At 45.3% G+C, this 22,070-nt stretch overlaps 1 long non-coding RNA gene across 1 annotated transcript in view; it reads left to right on the top strand.

Annotated features, from left to right (window-relative positions):
* Positions 1 to 1,825: 1,825 nt before the first annotated feature.
* Positions 1,826 to 22,070, top strand: part of LOC128895402 (uncharacterized) — a 22,179-nt gene continuing 1,934 nt past the window's right edge. The window contains exons 1-3 of the long non-coding RNA XR_008461781.1: positions 1,826 to 2,967; positions 21,031 to 21,478; positions 21,692 to 22,048. This is a non-coding gene — a long non-coding RNA (uncharacterized LOC128895402). The remainder of the gene's footprint in view (positions 2,968 to 21,030; positions 21,479 to 21,691; positions 22,049 to 22,070) is intronic.

Genomic DNA, 22,070 nt, shown 5'->3' with positions numbered 1-22,070 from the left:
GGCGTGGAATCCGCACGGACGTGAACGATCATCTCGCATTATCATCGTTCGCCGGCGTCCTTGGTCCAAGGAAACAGACAGGATCGCGTCGTAACACGATACGAGAGGAATCCGTAAGTCGCGGCTCCTCACGGTCGGTTAGCGTGACGAATCGATAATGAGCCGCGTTTCAATATTAATCGATGTCAGGGGTTTGTCCCCGCGAACGGGGCACGGACGTTTTCGTGGCACCTTTCTGCTGGCCTCCCCGGAGAAAAGAAGTCCGCCTCGGGTAACTCGATCTGCACGAACACCTACGAAATCGAATTATACTGCCTGACACGCCATGAATTTTAATCGGCTCTTAATCTCCGCGGCGCAACCGTTTACGGTTCTGGGATCGCGTGCTTCTCTCGCATTGCGCGATACATTGTTTTAACTTCGAATCGACGAATGAACGGGCGAGATACTCCCTCGGGGATGTTCGGAGGAACGATGCTGGCAAAGGAATCTGTGGTACTTTGAAGTTTATTTCAAGGAAACACTGGAGGTTTCGGTGTACTGATTATCACGATACAGATACAACTTTTCGGGGAAATTAGATTCACCCGTTTTGGTTTCAAACGAAATTCTTCTCGATGATTATCCGCTTTAATATTCTTTGATGTTCTTCAGTATCGTATTCTTATAGTATTGACCACAGGCGTTCACGTCGTCGAGAACAAATTTAATTCGCGAAAGGTTGAATTTTTTAGTTGCTCGTCTTAGAGACGACTCGAGGCCATCGCTGTGAAGGCTGCCGTGTGGGTGCATGCGCTGCAAGTTCGTGGCACCGCATAGAAGAGAAAAGGTGAGGAGTTGGGGGTGAAAGGAGCAGGACTCGTTAAGCAGTTTGCGGTTCGTCCCGGCCTTTTTTTCCACGGCGCGCCTTTAATGTAAACATATTCCGCGAAGAGATCGGCATCTTCCTCTGTTTCGCCTCCTTTCTCTGTTTCCTCTCCGCTGACCCCTCTGGTGGTTCTGTTTTTCGCCAGTAGAAACTGTTCTATTTTTGCTGGCCGTCCTCTTCCATCTCGTGGCCCTCCCTCACTTTCGCTCCTCCGACGACGAGGCGCGTTTTGTTTCGCGCGTCTTTGTTCTTTTGCGAATCAGCCTCGCCGACCCCGTTGGTCCACCCACGAAGATCGATCTTGCGGATCCATCCTCGATTGGACGGCGATCGTTCGATAACGGAGTCGGATGGTAGCTCGATCCCCTCCCTCCTCCCTTTATGAATTGTTTCTTGCTGTTGCGTGCTCGTTGACATTCCTCTTGTTAACCGAGCACCGCTATCAGGAACATCGAACTTGGAACGTTTTACGAATCGAGTCGTCCTTGCACGTGGCGAACTTGAATTTTGCCGATCGGTAATTTTCCAGAAATTATTGGATCGCGAACGACGAGAGAAGAAAGGATAAGAATTCCTCGAAACGCCATAAAAGAAACGTACACATCGACGTCGTTGAATTGTACGCATTCCTAGAATTACGGAAAGTACACAGTAAGGGTAAATTGGGGGATGAGAGAGGGGACGCGACCGCGATCGGAGCCCACGACGGATAAGCTGTTAGTTCTGTTTTGGACGGCGTGTTATTGACAGTCGACCGATCGTTGTGAGTACGCGTAGCAAATTAATATTTACGCATTCGCTGCCGGCAGATGTTTCACGTTTCTAATATCGAGTACTGGCGAAAGTGATAAAACTCTGAAGCTCGATATCGTAAAATTTTGAAATATCAGTGTTGTGAATATGTAGCGTATAAAATAAAAGGATCAGAATTTTTTCATAACCAGAAATAGAATTTAAAGTGAAGTGCAAAAGTAAAGAAAGTTGTAAAGAAAGTTTCCACTCGTGAATTGTTCGGAAACTTGTAAAAATCGGATGTCCATTGCTAGCCCCTGGCTGGGTCACCCGCACCCACGCGCACGCACACGATTTCACACTTTTTCGTTTATACGCCACCACGGTCGTAGGATGGCGTGCTCGCGCAATCCAGCAGTGCTTCAGGGCGAATTTTAATTTTCACTAGCGGGGTGCCCTCCCTGTGTATTGTCATTAGAGAGAGGCCAACGACGGTCGGCAAGGGGGAAAAGTCAGGCCACGAATTATGGGCAGAGAAAGGGAACGCAGGAGGGAGAGAGACATCCACGGTGTTATTAGATTTCTTGCAAATTACTCGCGCGTCCCATTAACGAGTCCCATCTGTCTGGATTACGAGGCGAGCGCGGCCTTGCTCCGCTCGCGTCCTCTCGTCCCTGCTCGGCGATTTAAAGCGTTACTCTCTCGCCCTTTCCCTCCCCTCGTTCCCTTCTTCGTTCGTCCAGAACACGCGAATTTTTCTTTCGCTTTCTGAATGGGCCCACCAGCTCTGCAGAATCGCGAACCTTCGAGATTCACGTTCGTCCAATTTAGTTCGATAAACCTATGATCCGACTGTACACTGTACGTAAATGATAAAAAGAAAAGAGTAACGCGTAGCTAAATAACGTTTGGAGTGTCCAAGTTGCGAACGACGGGAATTAAGGCAGATTCGCGCAGTGTGGCCACTCGCAAGGGCCACCCAGGTTCGAAGGTATCGCGATATCGTATCGATCTTCCCCGTGGCCCTAAACACGACGGGAGAGAGAAAAAAAAAACAAGGCAATTTCCGAAAGGAAACACGCGAAATCGATAGCCAGGCCGGGCTTCGCCTATGGTCGTAGACTTTACGACTCGGTGCTGCGTGGAAAAGTCACGACCACGCGTGGAAACACCGACGATGCGGGCGGTGGAAAGAATTGGAAAAGTGGAAATAGCCTCGGCGAAATTGCTAAGTCGAAATGGGCTTCCTGAAAACTTTCGCAGACGCCGCTGTCGTTGCCTCTTCGATTTTATCGGATCGAGTCGAATGGCCGCCTAACGTTGGCCGATGAATGCTGGGAGGAATTTGAGGAAACGAAGGCCGAGCGGTGAGTGTTTAATTAGAAAATTAATTGCTTTTCTCGGGGAGGAAAAGAGGGAATCGCTTTTTGGTACATCACTATTACGCAAGTCTCCCCTTTACGCAACTTTCATTTGTGGTTTTCATCTACTTTTCTTTGACCGTTTAGATTGTGGTTACTCAAATTTATAGATAGTAAACAGGGAATTTGCAATGTCCAGCTTCAGAATTTTATTATTTTCGTCAGCACTCGGTATTAGAAACGTGAAATATCTGTCGATCGCGAACGTGTTAAAAGCCGTGACGTTTAACGTGTTAATTATTAGTACTGCTAGTTCCACGATCCCAGAGCCTAGACAGTTTAAGCGCCACATCGCTGAAGAAAGTTAATCGTCTTCATTGTCCGACATAACTCACGATCTCGAGAATAATTTTGCGGAATTTCGCCCGAATAAACATGGTGCCCCGTTCCGATCGCCCTTCGGCCTCGGATCGTCAAGAAATTTCATTCCGGATACTTTCGAGACCGACTATGTAATTTTGATTCGTTTATTCCGCGAATACTCTCGAAGAACACCGCGGTAATTGGCCAAATTGCCAATCCTGCCAATCAATCGTTAAATATCAAGGATAACCTGATTCGGTTCCCGGGTGTGGGTTAGCCACCTTTCCGATTTGTGTTCGTGCATGTACACGCGGTGCGGGTGTGGGTGTAGCTGACGCGGACACGCTTCTGCAATGAAACGGAGACAGACCTGTTCGCATGATTTAAACGACAAGGTAAATCGGCTTTGCGACAGCTGCTAATTCCGTTGATGGGATTTCGCGACAGGTGAACGAAGAGACAGACGGTATTAGATAGGTGCGAAGGATGCAGAAGTTTTTTGCCAGGTGGACTAGAATTTTTTGGTCACGACCGTCATTTCGTAGGAGGAAAAGAAAGGTAACGCTTAGTTTCGTTGCTTTTTATGACCTCTCATTTTTTGCTAGATTTATTAAATAGTGGTTCGAATCATATTAGTTATGATAACGGAAAACACTTGTAATTTAAATTTTAATGATTTATTCTACCGGTTCAATTTATATTGCTCTACAATAATTGAAAAATGTAGCGCACGTATGCCATTCTACCGGAGAGCCAGAGAGTGCAAAGGGTTGAAATACTATCGCATCTTGCGCGAGACGACTACACTCGCCAATTATAACTAATAGGATGTCTTTAATTTTATACCGTGTATAGAAGAGCGAGTAAACGAGTTAAAAATTCAAATCGTCCAAAGAACGCTAGTCTCCGGTCATGCTTTCGCCCGTGGCGCTGCGAGGCGAATAAATTTAGCGGCGAAATTTCCGGGAAATAAAAAGGGGGCGGTCGACGGCGACGCCGGGGCCTCTTACGCAACGTGATTTGTCCCGATATTTGTGCGTCGCTTCGGGGCCGTTTCGGCGCGGCGCGTTCTTTGTTCTCGTGCTCGGTTTCGTCGACTTTTAATTTATTTCGTAGCCACGGTGCCTCTTTCCCGTTTCTCTCGGTCCCCTGGCCGAAATTTCGCGGTGAAATCGAATCGAATCATGAGACGTCGCCAATTTACGGGGGCCCAGACACGTTAAAATGATGAATCACGCGGCCGGCCCCGTCAGGGTAACAAAGTTCTGGCCGCATCGATCACGATTACCGTTTTTGTCGAATCTAACAATCACTCCAGCCCGATTGCAGCTGATTGGAAACGGTAAATTGTTTCTATCGATGTTGTGTGTCTCGTGGTGACGGTGCTGCACCGCCTTTCATTCGCAAGTTTGTAATGTTCGGTGTATTCGATCTCATTATATTTTCATATTCTTCAATCGCAGTGTTCACGATATTGAAACAGATATTTGTTTCTATTGATTTAGTATCGTAGAACGATTGATTTAGCATCATTCTACATGGAAATGAAAAATATTTCTTAACCGACGAAGCAACATTCCAATGTAAAATCAGAAAGTGTCCAACGTTCCTTAAATCTCTATCGTGAATTTACTCGATGTTTTTACACGTGATTGTTTGAAAAGCGTACCATCGAAATTTACGTACCTGGCTTACGCGTTCACCGTCAAAAAGTTTGGCAGAACCGTGATAAGAAACAATTTGGGGGACTGATAAAAAATGGGGCTGCGTCTCGATTCACGTCTCAGCACGAACTGGCGTGCTTTACCTTTAGCGCGCGACCAACCACCGCGGGGGTTGGTATCACGAAGTGTTCCGTGTGTGCACGCCTGCGAACGTTTCCATATATCTGTGCATTCTCGTTTGCGCGACTACACGTTGCGAACTGTTTATGCTATTTATGCGTTCAATATCCATCCTGGGTAGCAAACGCGTGAAACTAACTATGCAAATTTCTTTGGGATATTTAGAAGTTTGTACTTATATTTAGATATCACTTTGAAATATTTTGTATAAATTCATACTGCACCTCGATTCTTCTAATATGTAAATCCTAATCGTTCCTGGAATTTCCATCGCGAAATGGCGAACTCAGGAATATCGATCGTCGAAAACATCAGGGCATCACGTGTTCCGGTGCTTCCTTGACGAAGAAATCGTCGCATAGTAATCGGTGTTCCCCGAGAATTACGCGTCGACGATTGTACCGCGTCGTCGACCGTAAAGCGACCAAGCTACGTTCGCGAAAGTTAAGAGACAGACTTTCCTGCCCCTCCTGCCGAAACGATAATAATTAGCGCAATTAGGGGTGCAGCGACCGCGGCTGCGCCCTGCAGCGTCGTCGTAAACTTTCAGCAATAATTTACAGAGCTTTTAGCGACCGCTCCGACGAAAGGAGCACGGATGATCCTCTTGCGCCGTCGCGACGTGCCAAAGATCGATTAACCATGGTTTCATGACAAATTACTAATTCGCGAACTAAATAGAATGCAAGAATTACAAAATATCAAATATAAAGTAAGTAAAAACTAATTATTACCAATGATTTTTCAAGTTTTTAATAAGGCAAGGAAAATTTCGCGTTTGGTTGATCGATGGGAACAGGTCGAATTATTTCATCTTTGGATTATTCATATCATTAAAGATGCAAAGATCGGCCGCGTTACGTCCCGTAAGAATTCTCTAGCAGCCTCTGAAAGTGCCCGAGACGTTATTCGCGGCACGCGCTGCGAGCAATTTTTTATTGTTCCACGAGAGGAACGGCCGGAAGTCGAGTTGCTTAAGCGGCGTTCTTTTCGAATTATTCGCGACGACGTCGACCGGCGTAGAATCTTCCAGCGGCCTTTGGAATTACGTTTTAATCGATTCGCGCCCGTCATTGGTCCAGTCGCTTTAAATTTGACTATGAAAATATTTTTATATGCCGACTTTTTCCCACGTTTATTAAATCTTCGGTAGTGACGTGTAAAGTGCTATTGTTTTACGTATACTCTCTCACAAGCCCCCGCAGGAATAACAAAATAAGCTTTTAGTTGGTGTCGCGAAGACTGTGTCCTGTAGAAATAATTATTATCTAAAAGCTGGGAAAATTTTCTATAGGTAGAGTGCGTGCCTTAATACGTTGGCTGCCGCGTGGATATTTACAAACACTTCCCTGCGAAGAAAAATTGTTGAGGCAATTGAAACCAACACTAACCAGATTTAGTTTCTTTAATAACTCTTCAAAATTGTTATTTACTTCGTTAATAAAAATTCTTGCGAATCCACATGTAGCTGACGTGGCGGCCAACGTGTTAAGAGAGTAATTCTTCCGAAAGCTCGTTAATAATTGATTTCAACAATATTCTACTATATTTAAATGTAATTTCTTTAAAAATCTAGTTCGAAAGGAGTCCATCCAATAACCTCAAACTCTTCGGAGTCCTAATTCTATCAAACGTCTATCCCCAACCCAGCTTCGCGGCTCCTCTCCCGTAAAATATAAATTAATTGCTCGACGCGGGGTAAATTTTTTCGCCCAGACGACGTGGAAAAAAAGAAAGACAAGGGCACACGCCAGCCAGGGTTGTCATCGTCGTCGGTCCCGTTTCGAAACGGGCCGCGTCTCGTTAAGATTTCATCCCCGGGTCGTCCAAGTATGCGAGGCGACATTGTGCGCGCAGGGACGGGCGTGTTTCGTGTTCGCGGAGTGAAGGTCCTTGTACGGCTGTCGGGCAGGGTATTATATATGTATATGTATGTACGATATTATGATACCCAGGCCCGGGCAGACGTTGTAATTCCGAAAACCTGGGAGGGTAACTATTGTCCCCCACGACTGTTTATAAAGTTAAGATGAACCGGCAGCGCCGTTGAAACGAGAGTCACGTTACGCTAAAGTACGTTTTTACCTTGATGCTTATTTGTTAGAAAGGACGACGGGATTAATTACGATTATGACGCTGTACGCGCATCCTGGTTGCTCGCGGAAATTTTAAGGATCCTCGTTGGGGGCGACCGCGTCGAGCCAAGGACACTCCAACGAACGCATTGTTTCCAGCGAATTTTGTTAATTGGCCGTTTCGCTTTGGATATATTGTGCCGCGGGAATGCGTGGAATTGGTCGTTGAATTAATACGAAACGGGTGAACCAGTCTGCGATGTCTAATCGGTGATATCAGTGATATGTTATGTAGTTAGTCGTTAATATTTCAAAGTAATCTAATTAAAAATTGAGCTCGAAAGGAATCTCATATTTCGAATTCAAAACATTTAATGTCGCGATACACCGCATTAGCGTGCCGTTTTAATATCTATTTATAATTTAGAATCCACTGTTTGCGGATGTAATACCAGTTAATTCTCGCTACGATCCCAATAAACAGTCTCTTTATTTACATCTAGAAAAACTTCACCGTTCCTCTTTTTCAAATAATTTGATCTTCGTCCCACCGACTGCATGATTCTCTACAAAATTCTCCTTCTCAAGGATCCCGGAGTATTCGTCGATATTTCAGGCAACGTTATACTCGTGTCATCGCAACAGCGCATAAAGAACAGTTATCAGAATCGTGCGTGTTCGAAAATAATTCTTTCGCGACGATAATTTTAATCGTCGACTTCCAATATCCCGTCTTTCGCGTCGAATATAAAATGTCGGCGTGCAACGCGATTTCCATAGATCTCCAACGAATTTAATCCCATTTCCATAGATCACCCGACGAGTTTATTTAATCGACACGGTCCGACGGTCGTTAAAAATCGTCGGGGATTTAAAATGCAAAGCGGGGGAAAAGGCCAAACTGTGTCAGAGACGGCGTTATCATCGATCGCTACACGAAGTTTAACGCGGTCTAAATTGCTGAACAAGATCGATATAACCGACGCGAGCCAATTTACGTACCCGCCAAGTGGCGCGATTCGCGCGCGATAATTGCCCGCGAACTGGCAAACACTCTCCGTATAATCCTCTCTCTCTCTCTCTCTCTCTGTTTGGTTCTCTTCGTTTCGTTAGTTGGTGCACGTGGTATCTCTCAGGCTTGCTCGCGAGCTTTTTACTCGTCCATCACTCACGTACCTCGTTCATGACTGCTCATTCTACTGACAATAACAGGCTTCGAAAACTAGAGCCTGGCACGAGAAGCTCCGCAACAAGAATTACATTGTCTCGAAAAGAGCTTTTTTAAAAACCTCGAGAGGGTCGAGTCCGTCTCCGGAAACTGGAGCTGGAGCGTAGAACATTACTCGAACGCTATTTAAATTATACCAGACAATACCGCCTCGTACAAAGCGCAACCATAAACGGAGCCCAGCGACAGAATAATGAAAAACTCAATTAGCGTGCGGTTGATGATAAATAAGAGATTCCACAGTAACCACTCGCTAATGAAATCACTCTCGAGAACAGCCGATACGCGACGAGTATGTTATCTGAAATTAATTTGCGCGGTGTACAATAAATAATCGAGGATCAACGTTGAGAAGAAAAATCGTAAATTAAATCCCGTTGAGGTTTACGATGAGCTCGTTTTAGACGATTAATAATAATTCCGGTTTCCGTTGTTGGTTTTAATGGCGTCATTAGGACACCGGCTGCTTATCGAAGAAACAAGCTTCAGACTCGCCGTAAATCACCTGAACGGCATCGGGCGATCACGATGACTGTCGTTCCCAACAAATTCGCCGGTTGCTCCTCGAACTCGTCGCGTCGAATCGCGTGCCGGGCGACCATAACAAAAGAGCGAAAAATTCGATAGCGACGCGGATTCGTCCTCAGGGGCTGTGTAGCTTTTATTGTAGCTGCAGTACGGGCTTAGCGAACCCGAGGTACCCGAGCTAAAGGGGGCCCCGGACAGACTTGTGACTACCAAAAAGTACATATAAAGTATAATACAACAATATACATAAGATACAACTAAATGTAACGTGGAAAATACACACATATCCAAGACTGGTGATTTGTAATCGCGTACGATTGTTTGATCAGAAATCTTTCAAGCGCGTATCGCTCGCCATATTTTCTCTTTCCACCCCTCCAGAAGAATCACGTATCCGTGTACGAAATTATCCCGGGTAATCGTTACACGAGCGTCATCCCCTTCGGCACGCAGTAAATTCTTGAGAACCGTGCAAGGTGTCGGCCGATAACGACCGCCCGTTTACTGGCGTATAAATGAAAAAGCGAAACGTTCCGCTTACCATGGTCGGAAGCCCCGTAATTCTGGAGCACCCTCCGCCTTCTAATAAATGCTCTCATACCGTTCGACCCACTCTAGATATAATTCAAGCCTGATTATATATAATATATCCAGTCGTACGTGTTTCCATGCAATCGTACCGCTCGTTAAGTGATTCTCATCGGCCCCTGGTTGACCCACCAACTGATTAGTCGAACTGGCAGACTTAACGGGTCTATTTAATCGATTACTAGGATTTAGAAGGCCTAGGTTTAAGAACTAGCATCAGTTTTTATAGAATTAGAATCCTTAGAATTATTTTTCTCCGTTTTTTACACCCCCGCGAATTAAGGAGATAATCAAGGGAGAATTGAGAAGATTTTAGAAGTAGTAATAATTGATTTTCTGAAACAACGAAATTTCCGAGACTCGGCACGATCGTCGAAAAATGTACGAACGTGTGCACAAGGTCGGAGGGTTGGCAGGCTGTGTTATTAGAACAGGAATATCGAAGGAGAGGGAAAAGAGGGTGGTTTGCTGATAACAAGACTTTGCTCACCACGTGACTCCAATACGGAGCTGAGAAAGGGCGATGGTATCTATACACGGAATGCCAGCACGCTTCTCAATAGCGAAGAAATAGTCGTACGCGGTTTGAATTGTTTTTTCGTTCCCAAAATTTAAACAAGCTTATCGCCAGCTGCTCCTTTCTTGCAAATATTAATATTTTTCAAAATTAATTCCTTCAATTTCTCAGTGAAAACTCTGTCACCTATACGAAGAACGTCTTAAATAGAAATAGCTTTATCGACTTCGTTAAATAATATCCTCGATACTACCAATCCCTGTCTACGCGTTTCACCTAAACGTCAGTTCTCTCCTCGCAGGAATAAAAAAAATACCCGAGAGGACTCAGTTGTTTATTTTATTCCGAACGAGAGACGAAAATAGAACGAAACGTGGGTTTCGACGAATAATATAGCCGCTTATGGAAGCATCGTCCGTCCAGCTTCGCGTTAATTGCCGGCGTTATTAAAAACAGTTTATGTCAGGCAGATCAGTCGGTGTTCGTTAGAAGAACGCGTTCCGAGAATCCGATTTTAATAGGCGCGTAGTTTCCCGTGAAACGTTTCAAGTCGACGAGAACGATTTTACGACTGCTCGTTCCAGCCTTTGGTGGCGTACCGGCAAACAAGAGGAATGGTTTCGTGCTCTTTAAGAGACTGGGCTAGAATAATTAAAATTGATGCGACAGTAACGTTGGGGAGTACGTGTGAATCGGTCGTTGTGTTAGAACAGGTGACGCAACGTTTCTTTCGAGGCCTCGTTCGAATCTCCCGACCTCAGTTTCTTTCTTTCGGAAAGAATCGATATAATAGATATTGGTGGAACTCGGTGGTATATCGCGTCGTTTCGAGAAAAAGAAACAGAATTTGTTTTCAAATCGCAGCGTCGCGCGGTGCTCGGTTCTTTGAAGAAATTTTCAACGTTTCCGTCGTGAATAGTCGCGCGTTCAATTGGCATGAAAAACGCGCACGTTAAAGCGTGCAAAGTCGAGTGCACGAGACTCTCGACGTCCGTGAAACTTTAACTTCACCGCGACAATTTGCGGGTCCTTCTAGAGTTTCGTCGCGTGCACGTATGTACAGTGGGGAACAGAAGTGTTCGCACAGTAACGATACACGTTTGAAAAGAATCATGTTTCTCACAGAGAAAGCTTACATACACATTTGCACACTTTCTATTCCTTGTACGAGCACATGAAAGTAATTAACAAAGACCAATTCCCACTCATTATTTCGTGTAATTTATTTCTAATTCGTACATGTATTCTATCGATCACTATTTTCTACGCTTGCCTATTCTTTCTAAATCTAAATAACCGAGAGCAAAGACTATTATTCGTATGGAAATTATTCGTATAGAAAATCGACGATAAATCGCTGGAATAACGCATGAAAACAGTTCAACGACGACGGCATTACAAGCCCCCTTTAGTCCCCCTTCCTGCGAGCAGAGAGCCCAGTTACAAAACGCGTCCCTTCGTCGACGATCGTCCGAAAGTTAGCCAAGCAAACAGACCTACCCCAATTTATAAAACAAATCAATTCGCTTTGTACGTGACAAAGCTCGTTGGTCGCATGATTATTAAACCCTCGACGGGGATTTCACGTGCCGGCGAGCGTGGCCGGGGCGAGCCTCTGGGCAAAAGTTTTCGCGCTAACAGAAAAGCCCCGAACCCGAACAGTCGAACGACAACGACGATCGACGGACGTAGACGTAGACGTCTACGAGGACGCCGATAGGAGGACGTCGGTAGGCACGTCGGTGTTGACCGAGCCCCGTGGTCGATGCTTTTGATCCATCGGGAATCCGAAAAGGCCGAAGGGAGCCGTTAACCGTATCACAAAGGCCCTCCCGAGTTCCCCCTTTTTCTCCGGCTCCTGCGAACCATCCGCGAAAAGAGAAAGAGCCACGGGGCGGAGAGAGAACCGAGCAATATACTCGATCGGATTGGCTCATTGAATTTTAAAATCTCAAATAGAGTTAACGCAGACATCAGACGGGAGGTGGGAGGGTGTTGGGGAGGGGTGGTGGTGGTGGTACTTCTATCGAGGCTGCTCGAGAGACGAACCGCTTTTAGCTTTCGCCCTCGCCGCGGACCACTCGTTCCTCGGTCCTTTGAGCGAGGAAAATTCCGGAACTGGTCACGGGAGAGAAAGAGAACCCGCACCTCCTCTCCTCCTCCTCCTTCTTCCAGCTGCAGGCTGTGTGTTTGTTAATTTTCGTTTTCGCGGAAAACCAACCAGGCCCGTATAATGCCGAACGCTTTTCGAAACTCGCGGTTAATTAACCCCTTAACGCATCATTTTTTTCCACTTTGCCGGTCAAGAGTGATCGGTTCCCTTTTCTGGACTAGGACTGGGTAGGCTGTCGCAAGGATCTCACGTTTTCATTGGTTGGCTGACTTTGTGCTTAAGCATTGGGTAAAATGAGTATTGACACGATCTCTTTTATTTCGTGTTCGAAAAATGTTCAGTACCTTCGTGTTTAGTACCACCTCCTCTCTCCTACGGTGGTTTCAGTCTCACTGAATTCAAATCTTCACAGTCGCAGAAACAGTACAAAAACCTAACGATGGAACTAATGCGTCGGTCGCTTTTGACCCGACCGAGTAGGAGAAGAGGATTAAATGAAAGTATGTCTTATCTTCTAAACTAATAATATTCGCGACAAGATCCACCGTGATCGTTTGCTCGATCCCCTTTAAGAGTTGCGAACTGTGACGAAAAGTCGACGAGCGTAGGAACCACCTTTATGGAGATACGACCCGGATAATCCCGCGACCCTTTCTCCAGGGTACGGGGAGGGCAAGGTGAGGCTCTTCCGATCCGAAGTTTGCCAGGTACCTTATCGGTGCTTAAGGAGAAAATTTCTTCTGACACGATTGCCATTTCACCGACGCGTTACGAGCCGGCTGAAACATCCGCGCAGAAATGATCGAAAAGCCTCACGATTTCATCATTTTATACCTTATATTTTTACTTAACACGTTGAGCTCCACGCGAATTTTGAATCATGCGTCCTCAGCATTTAATACCGGTAATCGGGTATACAACATCCTAGAAATCGTCATTTTAAGTGAGCACTGAAAAGTAGTTTCATAATTCCTCGTATAGTCGAGTCTGACCACCGCGAGTGAATTCAGTAGAAACAGACGGCGAAGGTCAGACACTCCCGTGGCTCGAGTATCTCGGCTATTTATCATTTATTCGGGCGGAGTTTTTGACAGATCGTGTCTCGTGTCCTCGTATCTCCTCGACAAAAAATTAATAACATAATTGAAGTGCATTAATTTGGAATAAATCATTTGAATATGCACGCGCTGATTAAGTAATACGTCGAAGTGAATCCTCGAACTGCGAGCATTAACCGCTCCCAAAACGTATTTATTCTTGGGGTAGGTCCTCTTCGCCGAGTTTTTTCTTGGAAGACGAAGGGCGAGGGTGGCCCTAATTCGTCATAACCTTTCCTCCCGTGTCCGTGCAAGCCGTTATTTGTCTGCGTGCAGCGCGAAACTTTATCGCCTGTCAAACAGCTGTTTCCTTTAACTGTGGAGCGAACGGGACCGGGAAGAGAGAAACCCGACGGAGTGGGACGGACAGAAGCGAGAGTGCGAGGCGCGGAGAGCGTGTACGGTGGATTTTACGAGGCGATTAAACGCGTCGACAGCTAATTGCTTTTTTTTTATGATCGCTGACCGACCAGCGAACGAGGCCGATAGAATCTGTCGAGCGCGTGTCACCGAAGATGGATCGTAAAAATCCCGCGAGATCCTCAATATCGAACGGAAACTAAAAGAAATTGCCACGGGCGATCGGCTCGCAATATTTTTCAGCGCGTCGCGTTTGACAGAATTTGGCAGAATATGCGAACTCGACCATTTCTGAAGAATAAGAAAGATTTTCTCCTTGCACCTGGATGTTAAATTTAAAAAATGAACAAAACTCGCGGTGGATCCTGACGCCAACTGTATACTTATATTCTTGTTTACACACTCGCGAAGCCCGACATCCCGCGTTATCGAGCCTGAAATATTAATGGAGGGGCAGGCCGGCGTTCCACGGGAGCGAAGAAACTCGATTACATTGTGGCTAACGCGGGATCGTTAGACGACGATCGCGTACCGATGTAACGACTTTTTCGAGAAAGGCTTCGTCCACGGTGTTCCGTTTTTATGCCCTCGAACAGCGGCTCTTCTTTCATCAGGCTAGATGAGGGCAGGAAATCGTCCAAATTACTTTCACGATTTTACGATCCACTGGGAAGCGGAATGCAACGAGATATTATTCGTTTTGAGCTCGATTTGGTCTCAAGAACCGCTAACGACCCGAGAACCGGATAAAGAATAAACGCTCGTACGTTTTTTCGAGAAATTACTGTCCACTTCGGGAACGCCCCGCGTCGATGATCCTCAAGGTGCTTGAGTCGACTTCCTGAAAGTTTCAGATGCTCGTTGCATAACGTCGACGGCCAGGACATCCCCTCTGGTGTCTCCAACTTCCGTCGTCGGGGAAACTTTCTCAAAAGGGGTGTCATCGATGCACCGCAAGGTCTTCGATTCAAAGTCATCAACTTTGACTTGCACGCGTATGTTCGCAGGTTGCAAACGTCGAGGAAAGTTGGGGGCAAACTGCGCAGACACGACTCGTCAAAATAAACAATGGGGGTCCGAGGAATGCTGAGTTTATTTATAATTTACGTCTGGGGGGACAACGAATAGAATAGAATTCTTATTTATTAAAATAATATGAGGAAGGTAAATAACGTTGGGAAACTATAACTTAACCCATTCAAATTGATTGCAATTACTCAAGAGATCAATTTATAGCGTTTCTTTTACATTATTTGAGATTATTAGTGACCCCGAAGAATCGATTTTCTAGACACAGACTCTCTAGGAAACATCAATCGCAAGTTCAGTCTCAGTTCGGACTAATTTACTATCGTCTTTAAGCCACCTTCTACCCCTTCTCCAATCTTCCTCCGAGCGATCCTCAGTCCGAAAATCCCGAAAATTCCCAGGATCGGCCATAATCAATCCCACGATCGAGGCGTTCGTTCGAAAAATGTGAAAAATTCCGCGTTGCTTTTCCTAAAATTCTAAGGGATGGCTCAGTGGCGCTCTCTGGCGTGGCTCCCGCCAATCGATACGAGGGTTCGAGGGTAGACGTATCTTCGAGATGGGGGATTAGGGTGCGGCGACGTGCAGAGGCCAGAGAAAAGCCCGAGGAACGCTGCGACCAGGGGACGAAGCGGAGGGGTTGGTAGAAGGTGGAAGAAGGAAGGCTGGATCATTGGAATCGCGGAGGGTTGGAGGATGGACTGGGGTGGGGAGGGCGCAAAGAGGGTCGATTCAGCGCTGGACCAAGGTCCACTCTCACTTGCTGGGAGGGAGAAGACGCGAACTCGGCGGGGGTGGGGCTGACTGAAGGGTGTGAGAGATGAAGAGGGCTGCGGAGGACACGAGTGAGAGCGAATCGAGAGCGAGAGTGAGACTCGCTTGACGGGTAGTCGAAGGGGTGAGACGCCAAAGGGTTCTGCCTCTCTGTTCCTCTTCCCTCCGCCCTTCTCCAGCTTCTCTCTCGGTTAGCCTCCGCTCTCCTACATGGAGAAAGTGAACAGTGGTGGCCAACCGGTGGTTCCCGTGCTAGGGGTGAGTTTTGGAAAACTTCGTCGCGTCGTTTATCGCGGAAAATCGAACGCAGGCGATAGCTCGTTTCCACGAAAACGTTATTCGGGCATCGAATAATTGGCAACGGGAACGTTTAGTCGCCGGTTCGCGGAACGAATTTCTCTTCGGCGGGGCGATAGTTGACCCACTTTATTTCGCTTCGAAGCCGTCTTTCCTAAAGCCGTGTTATAGTTCGTGGGAAGCAATTTCTCGGTGGAATTCATTTGTTCGTGAAACACGGACGTTAACGCGAAGTTCACTGCACGGGAATTTAAATTGTTAAGCGCCCTTCCGCGGAAAGTATATTAAACTGAAGTTTCTATTGTGTGCTTCTCCCACGGCTAGGAAAGAAAACAAAAAAAAAAAAAAAAAAAAATTGTACACGCGGCACCGTGCAATCCTGTGTTAATCTTTGTAACAGAGGAAAAAACAGCACTTTTACGAGCGGGAAACTTAATTCCGGTAAGAAAATTTTAATGATATTAGTAATAGCCGAGCTCGGTTACGTATAGTCACGTTTCAGCGGCGAGAATAAAAAAAAAATAAATCCACAAATCTCAACGTTTACCGGGCAACTACCCTAACCGCATCGTTAAAATTAATTGTTGCCAGATTCTAACGGATCCAGTCTGAGAGTTCGACGAAGAATGAAAAATTCCGTATCTTCGCTTTTCGCGCGATCGAATTAATCGCGTTGAAATGTAAATTGCGCGCATAAATATTCACGCACCGTCGTGTAATCTTGTCGTAGGTACACCGACATCTTCCGATACGTACGGTAATTATATACGTGGCTGCATATCTAATATCTTCTATATAAATTTAAGTACGACATTCGTTGTAGCGTATAATTATACAACTTGACAAGTTAATTAGGTCGTTATTTATGTTTTTGTGATGGATGGACGAATGGTTACTTTAATTCGATAATTGTACGTTTTTTGAGTGAACATACAATAGTACAGATACAATTTGTAAGTAGTGTTTGCAGAGATGATCCAAGCGTTGACCTTGCGTTACTACTTGCGAAACACTTTCGGCCATCGCGGAGGAGCGTTAAATATTGCAAGGCACGCTGGTTAATTAAATTTTCAACGTATCGCGTAACGAAACGGAATCGCTAGATCGTGTGTAATTAAGTTTGCATGCGTTAAGGGTTCCGTGGAGTCTCGGCGCTAATTGTGAGCGAGATCTCGGACCACAGTCTCGAGCAAAATACCATTATTATCCGCGCCGATATTTCCTCCTCGCTTCTTTTTTCCTTCTCTGTCCGTTTCCCGCCGTTTAATTATTTTCAACACGCCAGCTGCCATAGTCGGAGACTCGCGTATGGAAATCGCGATTTCTCCGACTGGCCATTTCCGCTTCGCTTTGCGGCCGTGGACCAAAGATTGCAGGATCCTCGGGTGCACGCTATTGCCAACCCTCGGACATGCGAATGCACGGTGCTTTTCTTGGTATACAAAAGAATTTCGGTACTTCTCGTGTTTCGTGTTTGTTACTTTTATACTAGGTATGTGCTTTTGTTCGTTCGATCCATAAGTAATTTTTGGTAGTAAATCTTTGCACGAAAACTAACTGAATATTAATAAAAGTAAGGATATAATAAAAGTAGGATATAATTTCTTAACTAATAAAATTACAAGTGGACTGATTCGCATCGAAAATAGAGGTATATAAATTCGAAACAAAACTCCTTAAATTGAGTTGCGATTATTCAATTACTGAAACCTAGGGATTCTCTTATCGAGCCCAACCAGGAACGGGATTGTTCAAATAACATTCTACTACTCTGATTATTGGAGTGTCAGGTGAAAATTCGATCCCTAGTCGGGCCAAGTGCAAATAGCAGAGTAAGGTGGATATAATTAATACCTTGGTGTCACTTCAATCACCAGATCTTTCGGTCATTGAGCATCGACCATTCAATTAAGACGAATTGGACTAATAAAAGGGTAAAACGAGACGAAATACTGAAAGGGAACTCTGGGATTATTCGCGATGATTCGTGTCTACAATATAAAATATGCGTAATGTATGTCCAAGTATCCTACAATTAATAAAATGATATTGTTATTTCACGTTGCATAAGTGCACGTACCTTTAGGTTTATCATTGATTACATTAGCTTGTATCACAGATGCATAAAATCCGTAGTCTAACAATGACCCGACGTGACATCGTTTAATTATAAAAATTGTCTTCCCTTTCCAGCGTTCTCGTTGTCTCGGTGCATATTCTCGCCAGTTTTCTTTTAACCTTCTGTCCTTCGAGGGGTTAAAAGCAATTGGCTCACGTCCGCGAATTATCCACGGAAGGTTCGGGGCGCCAGTTGATCGTGTCGTTAATTGGATAACTCGGCTCGTGATCGGGCCAGTAATACCAGGGTAACCGTCCAAGCAGTTTGTAACATAATTTTTACAATGTGTACACTGTCGGCGATCGTGTTGCCGCGACGATAATTGGGTACAGCGTCGGATTATTATTTTCCTCGCGGCACGGAAACGTACGTCGATTATTGTCCCGTTTCCCTTCTTCTTTCCTGCCCTCTGCTACGAGCAACGGGGAGATTAATGATACCGTGATTCGGCTGTCCGATAGCGGAGCCGCGATTCGCCGCAAATTTGTAAATATGAATTTCTAGTTAATTAATCTACTGTTTTTTTTTTTTTTCGGAGCGTGAGATTAGATTTCATTGGGGTGACGATTGTTTCGGTTATTTCCCTGTGTACTGTGTCCCGTTAGGGTAGTGTTCTCGTTTTTTTTTTTTAAAGATTGCCTAATAACAGACAGTCAAAAAACTCGAGACAGGGGATATTACGAGAGCGGGAAGATACGCTTTCCCGGAGGCGAACCACTCAAATTCCGGGCTAAAGACGGCGCGCGGGGGTAAAAAGGACGATAGGTGGCGAAGAATGGCGACCCAATTAGGGCTCCAAGAAAAACACAGCGTGAGAGGAGAACATCGCTAAGGGTCTCCTTTAAGACGAAGGAAGCCGGTTCAGGTGTATTGTCCGCGCGAGGTAAAATCGATCCGACAATGATAATGAAGATCTCGGGTCAGATCGAATACCGTATCGGGGGAACCAAAATCAAAGTAGCATACCTCTGATGGGACAAATGGCTAGTTTTAGAGAAACTTATTTTAATTAAATGCGAAAATATTTTACATGGAACAAAATTGAATTACATCGAATTACATCGAATTACTTGAATTACAGTTTACACCTCACCTTCCACGGTATACGCATACATGTTACACCTGAAACGACCCCCAAAAATAATTCTTCCGATCATTTCTCGCTCGTAAATCAGCGATCGTTGACCAGCGTCTCAGCGACGATAAATTTCGCGAAGGTTCGAGGACCGCGGTTTGCCCACGGCTCTGTCGCGCGAGGTCCAGGACAAAGAAAATTTTTTCCTGGTTATCATAGCGACGGCGTCGTTGGTTGAATCCGAAAGAAGGGAGCATCCGGGGGATTGAAAAAAGACGAGCATGCAAATGAACCGACCGGTTGAATTTTCTCGGTACGTGCCGCTAGACCCCCTCCCCCTCCTCTCTCCTCCTCCTCTCTCCTCCTCCTCTCTCCTCCCTCTGAGTGCGTGTGTCTTCCATGGTACGTGTATTTGTAAATACAGGGCGTGCGAGCACGTTTCTCCTTCTCGGAGCGCTCGTTTACGGGCACGTACGGAAGCGTGTTCGGGGTGGAAAGCGTCCATCCCGCGCGAGACGAAACTAAGGGGAAATTGACCGGTGCGCAGTGGTTCTCCCTTGTTCCTCCTGTCCAGAGACGGGAGGAGCTGGGGAAGTTTATTGTTAACACTCCCGAGAATTTGAAAATCAACATTTTTCATCAGAAATTAGGAAAATAATGATTTTCAAAGTAACGCGACATACGTTCATTGAAAGGAAAGAATTCAATTTTCAGCGAACAATTATGAATTTATAATACAATACAAGTTGCATAATAATATACATTTTTAATATTTAAACCTTTCGTATACGAAAGGCGTACATTTTATACGCGTGGAAATTTATAAGTCAGTCGATTAAAAATGTATCAATATGCCACTCTTTTCATTATCATAAAACAAGTGATGTTCCATTCGCGCGAAACATCTCTGGGGATTGGATGACCGTGTTATTACACACAATTTTTTCAGCGTCGGTGGTGTTATTTTTACCCCTCGTTCGAAGGAAATAGGAATTAAGAGAGCACCCGAACAACCCCGTGCTCTCCATGCAACATCGCAATCCCCCCCCCCCCCGGTGTTACCCTTATCATCGCCCGCGTTTATTGTTCTTCGAAACAAAGGATGAATTGTAAATTAGCACGCTCCGTCGGTCGTTCTATGTTTTCACACGCGGTACTCCGACAGGCCACTCGAATTAATCGAATAAAAATATTTTTTTCACGATGTACGACTGTTTTATCCCGATCTAAGTGCCGATTACGACCAATTCTTGAATTAAAAAATCGTGAAACCTTCAGTGAAAGCATTTGACATCATCGTAATGCGTTAATTTTAATTTCTGAAAAGAACAGTAATATTATTACATGCTTCGATAAAATATTATTAACGTTCTATTTTTGAATTGACGACTGAACTTTCGATGTTTATTTAAAGCACCTGTGCTATCGTGATTTATTTTAAATAATAGCTTTTTATTTCCATTTCAAATAAAATTGTGAAAGTCGGATAGCTGAAGATTCAGGCACGTTAGCTTCTGTTTCTTGTAAAAAGAAGCTGCACAGCGGGGTGTAGATTCGGCTCGAGCATAAAGCACCACGAAACCGCTGCCCTCCTCTGGCCCCAATTAAGGAAATGGATCCCGCGATACTTTTATTGCTGTGCGTGCACGCAGCAAGGCATTTCTGCGCGCGTGCCGCATCGACCGAATGGGAATGCTTAAGCGCAACGACGCGAAAGGGGGTGGGATTGAATTGTTCCCGTGCCGTTTACACGGCGTTTGTTGCACGGAAGTCATAGTCGTTATTCTCGTGGGTTCGTTACGGTCAACCGACCGACATACACGGTTTTTCCTTTCACTTGACTTTCGTCGCCGTGAAAGGGACGATGGGCGCCCCGTTGACAAACTAAATTCGCGAAACTAGCGATTTTATTCAATTTTTATTTTACGATCTTACACAGGTTCATTCGAATGTTAAGAAAGTGAGGATAAGATCGATTAATTTATAGGATTTATTTATTATTAATAAAATAATGGGGGTTGTGCATAGGAATTATTATAATTAAACTATTACTTTGTTGTAGAGTGGAATGTACAGTCCATAAACAAGTTTACACAATGATTATTGAGGAATGATTAACACAGTTTACGATAAGTATAATATACATTGCATCTTACGGTGTCTTGTACCAGTGATCTCGTAGATCAGTTCACGGTTGTTTATAGCGGCACTTTCTCTGGAGGTGCTCGAAGCACGACATAAAACCAGGAAGATTTCGTTGAGTTTACACCCTCGTCACGAGACAACCATCGTAAAATACGAAATCATCGACCGGGGCGAGAATTATACCTCCCGCGACCCTTTCGCTTTCAACGTTGAACCTACGAACGAGCCCTCCCCCGCGCAACGACGCGAGTGGACAGCGGCCACCCCTCGGCGATACTCAATTTCCAGCTCAAACAACCAACAGCCGCGGCGGGGGTAACGAAAGCCCTGTTTGTCGGGGAAGACGAAATAAAAAAAAAGTAATAGTACCTAACAGTTACAATAACTATCTATTAGTCGGTAGAAATTACGCTCTTCAATTTACATTTTGTTAAATTTATTTCAGACATATATTCCCTAAGTTCGCTAGGGAATTTCTATATAATATCGCGCGGTTCCTCTTCACTGTTCTGTGACGCGTTTCGCTCGATCAAATTTACTCTAACGAGCGATAAAAACTCTGACTTTCAAAAACGGAGAAAGAAAGAGGACTTAGCGAAGAACGTGTCATCGTTCGACCATCAATACCACCTCCACCGAAAATAAACACCGGCACCCGTGGACCCGTCCGGCTCGTCGCCGTGGCGATGGGTGGTGGAAAGAGGGAAAAAAATCCTTCCACCGAAAAACTTTCGCCTCCAGACAAGCGGATGCAAATGGGATAGAGAGAGGCGAGGGGAGAGGGTGGCGATGGGGTAGGCGGCGGTGTTGGCCGGCCAAGAGGTCGGCGAAAGAGGGGCTGGAAAGGAGGTGGAAAGAGGTGGAGCAGAGGAGCGAGCGAGGGTGGCAACGAGGAGGAAAAGGGACGACGCGGGAGGGTTGATATCGGCTAGAAGGTGAGCTTCGGAACGCAATGTC

This window comes from Hylaeus anthracinus, unplaced genomic scaffold, assembly GCF_026225885.1.
Source record: "Hylaeus anthracinus isolate JK02 unplaced genomic scaffold, UHH_iyHylAnth1.0_haploid 5, whole genome shotgun sequence".
In the NCBI taxonomy this organism is placed as follows: domain Eukaryota; kingdom Metazoa; phylum Arthropoda; class Insecta; order Hymenoptera; family Colletidae; genus Hylaeus; species Hylaeus anthracinus.
The sequence above is the reverse complement of the archived record's forward strand: the minus strand, read 5'-3'. Positions and strand labels throughout refer to the sequence as shown.